Below are 4,245 nucleotides of genomic sequence, written 5' to 3'. Positions count from 1 at the left end.
ATGATGAAATTTTTTCTTCTCATTGTTCAAATTCAAACCATCTTTGCTCATGAAATATCTAATTCAAATTGCATAAATCAGCCAGCATTAAATTTCTACAGTTGTCAGAATATTAATATGCACCATAAGGGGAATTTTACTTCATTCAGATACTTAGCTTAACCTTTAGGGAGTTACTTGAGATTATCTTGATTCTGCATTGCAAGGTACAGCTACGGGCTGATTCACACAGTATTTGAAACATAATCATCAGAGAGGCCCTGATATAGATTCCCTCCTTTCAGATGGTTAGCTGCCAGCGATAAAGCATTCTCAGTTGTAGCACCCTGATTTAGGGAATAGTATGAGTGACATCATGGAGGTGAGATCTTTGCAAGTAAGGTGCTTGAGTCATCCCAATATCAGGAGCATACTTGTACACAGGATCCTAGTCTGGGCATGAAGTATGCACATGGATACTGCAAAATCTTTTTCTTGATTATAATTATTACACGTGTTCGTTTTCTATGCTATATTTTGGCTCTTGTTTCCATTAGTAATGCTTCACTTTCCATAAATAACACAGCAGAAAAATCAGACTTACCTTCTTACAATAGCCGTAGTCACTTGAGTACTCCATGTTTTGTACTGATAGTTAGTGCCCAATTCCAAATAGTCTGAGTAGTTTTGCATCTGAGTGGTTCTGCAGCATTCAGCATGGCAGTAGCTAGGGAGCCACTCCTGGCATGCCCTCAGATGAGCAGGACTGCTGGTATGATACATAACCCCTGCATTGTCAGAGACAGATGATGTATCATTTGAAACCAGCTCCATTTCAAAGGTCTGTGCTGATTTTTAACTGTACCATCTGCAGCATTCATCGTGTTGCCACATGTCCGGAAGTTACTGATTGAACTGCTCTTCCTAGATGTAAAAGATTTGTGGTCCAATGTAGGACACTTGATGAACACACAAATCTTTGGGAGTCAGGCAGACGCAGCCAAAAGAATCTCCTCTTTGGGAAATTACTTTTTTCCTGCCAAGTGGATTGTTCAGTGGGGACCAGCTGTAGAGAAACATTGCGAGAACATGTGTGCTCAGAGCATCTGAAAGCCCTGTTTAGAATAATTTAAAGTTCTTTATTAACAGTAAGCATTTTGTCAGTTGTTTGAGGGTGCTACTTTTCAGTGTGGCAAGGAATGGGCGTATAGCCATGGTTTCCGTTGGTTTCAATGAGAAAGACATTTCAAGCTGTAACTCCTCCGACCTATCCAATTGAGATTAAATCCCCAGGGTTTGGACCCAAGGGATTTTCCTGCCTGACAAGCTTCAGACTGATAGGAGGCAGTCTTGCTGTTTCCAAGACAATTAAAACATTTTACTTCCAGAGTGAAGTATGATAATGCTGGCAGGTCACTGATTTTTTCCTCCTTTCCCAGGATCCTCAAGTGGTCAGTGGGGGAGGGCCTATATTTTAATACAAACAAATTACACACGCAAGCAAAGGATTCTACAGCTGCTTCTTCTTTACTTTTCCACACTGCACTAGGTTAGTTGCAGCATTTTCCTAAGACAGCAAAAAATCAACAGACATTCTCAGAGACAACTAATTGTCCTTATTCTTGAAAACTGGATTTAAAAGAGACCATTTAATTTTAGCTTGATTCATTAATATCCACATGCATATCCCTAGTGCTAGCCTATATGGGTAACATTACAAAACACTCAGGCTTCCCTTATCTAAAGTATTTCTCTCCCACTCTCACAATCAAATATTCTTGAGGTAGGCTCATTCTGTTGTAGTAGTAGAAATTATTGGAGGGATAAAGCTAATCCTCTTCAAGAGTATTTCTGATAGGTGAAGGCTGTTTATATTATATTTTATACATCTAGTAACATAATATCTAGGCTATTATCTCTATTGTTAAACAACTCGGACCCCGGTCTTTGTGAAGAGATCACCAATTTCATTGCGAAGATAGTTGAGAGTTCCCAGTAGAACGTATTTGTTGTGCTCCCCGTGGGGCCTTTATCTATCATGTATCCATGCAATTGTTCCTGATTTATGTAACTTTTTCTGTTTATGCCAATAAAGGCTTATGTATATGTATATCTAGGCTATTATATTTGAATAATATTTGAATAGGCCTCACATATTTAATATTTTAGCTGAATGTATTTAACTAGCTGTAAACCCAAAATGTACAAACAAATACAATGGGCTCTAGAAAAATGTTCCTGGGTTAATGGTGCCCACTGAAGGACCCAACCTCTCCTGCCTTTCCTTTTCACTTGGCCCCACAATTTACTACAGATAACGAAAACCTAGACTAATTATTCAATGAAAAAAGCTTGTGTACATATTTCACCCCCACCTCCACACAGGCCCCCCTAACTTTGCAAATAGACTCTTCTATCATTGCTGTGGCTTGGCAGAGTTTGTCCCATGTTCCTAGGCAGGACGTTCTTCAGAGTTCACCACAGGAACCTAGTCCTGGTAAGGAGAAGCAAGGGGGGAGGCGGGGAGAAGTGGGGGTATGACTTTCTACAGCAAAGTCTGCTGGGAAGCATAGTTCTTGCCCCACCAGGAGGAGCTGGAATCTGGGCCTTCTTGGATAGCTAAAATCTACACTTCCCTGCAGCCTTCACTTTTTCTGGTTTATCATTGGGTTCACGCCGCTCAATTACACAGTAAGATATATGGTGGTGATGCTGCAATAAAAAGCTGGGGTTTCTGGAATATTATTCTTGGCAGCTAGTTTTGCGTGGATCAGAACTTTCATCCTGAGCATAAATGTATTAGAGTCCTTTGCTTACCTGTCTGTATTCCATAAACTTGGCAGCAATGAGAAGGCAATTTAATTATATTGTGGGTTTATTGTCCTTGGCCCAGATCCTATATTTTCAAATAAAAACGTTGTAGATTCATGTGTCCTGAAAAGTTGCAGAATTTGTGCCATCACAGTTCATGACCTGGATGTTATCCAAATCATCTTTCTCTATCAGCAAAAGCTGCAGTGTGATTCCTATGGTGGCTCATGGTATATGGTATGGTATATCATGCAGAGAACTACTTCTCCACCTACAGTGGCCATATTATCCCAGGAACACCTCAGCAAAAACAGTATGGTATAGGAGAATCACTGCATACAATGAATGAATCTAAAATGAGTGACTAAAAGTCATAGAAATAGAAGAAGCCCAATCAGAAGCATAGCTCTGGGGGGGGGGCCACACACTGGGCACGCACCCCTGTGGGGTTGTGGCGAGGGCGTTCCAGGGGTGTGGCGGGGGCATTCCGGGGCAGGACGGGGGCAGAGGATGCACCAGTGCACCGAGCCCTTTCTTCCCTTGCCCAATGGATTATGGGAGTCCAACATATGGCAAGAGTGTCAATAACCCCTAATCCAAGGGATTTTTGGAATGGGCAGTACACACACACACTTTAAAAATCCCAGGTGTAAATCCCTACTCCTCTGTCTTGGTAGCTGCCATCAGCCCCCTTTTACCCAAACAGCCAAAAGCCAAGTGGCAAGCTTTTAACCTCCCTGGGATTAATGTCAAGAAAGTCAGCTCTGCAATGTAGACCTCTTGCAGAGTGTGTTTCACAAGAAAATAGTTAACTTGGTAGGTGCAGCCAGTCTTGACCTAGTTACTGGAATTAGGCCGAAGCCTCCTGAAGACAAAACATTTTGAAGCCTCCTGAAGACAAAAAGATTATAATTAAAGTGATTTATTAAAATTGAACAAAATTTTATTAAATGAACACTGATCAGTAAGGATTAAACTAATAATGTTAAATCCAAAACACTGTAATTACACTGTAATAACATTGTTTCAGTTTACTAGATGTTACCCTTCTGGTGAAGTCCTTCACCCTCCACTCCCATTCTTGCCAAGATCAAGTATGGATAGACAGCATGTCTGACCCATAAGACCAGTACAGAATCAAAGGTCCAAAACTGGATCAAGGAACCATGAGCAAGGTACCAAGAACAAAACTAAAATGAAAATGCTGCGACTATAAAGGACCTGATAGATTGACCTGATCACACTGACTAATCTGATAAACCTTCCAGATGTCACGTGTATCTGACGACGGGAGCTTTGACTCTGACCAGCTTGTTGTCTGAAACTCTAGTAGGGTGTATTGGAGGAGTGAGGGAGGAAGAAACCCCTTCATGCCTTCTGAGCCATCAGAATGGGGATATGTAAAGAACATTTTCCCATATTGATTTAAGAGGATAACAACAGAAATTATTGCGT

The sequence above is a fragment of the Sphaerodactylus townsendi genome, linkage group LG11 (assembly GCF_021028975.2).
Source record: "Sphaerodactylus townsendi isolate TG3544 linkage group LG11, MPM_Stown_v2.3, whole genome shotgun sequence".
Classification (NCBI taxonomy): Eukaryota; Metazoa; Chordata; class Lepidosauria; order Squamata; family Sphaerodactylidae; genus Sphaerodactylus; species Sphaerodactylus townsendi.
The sequence above is the reverse complement of the archived record's forward strand: the minus strand, read 5'-3'. Positions refer to the sequence as shown.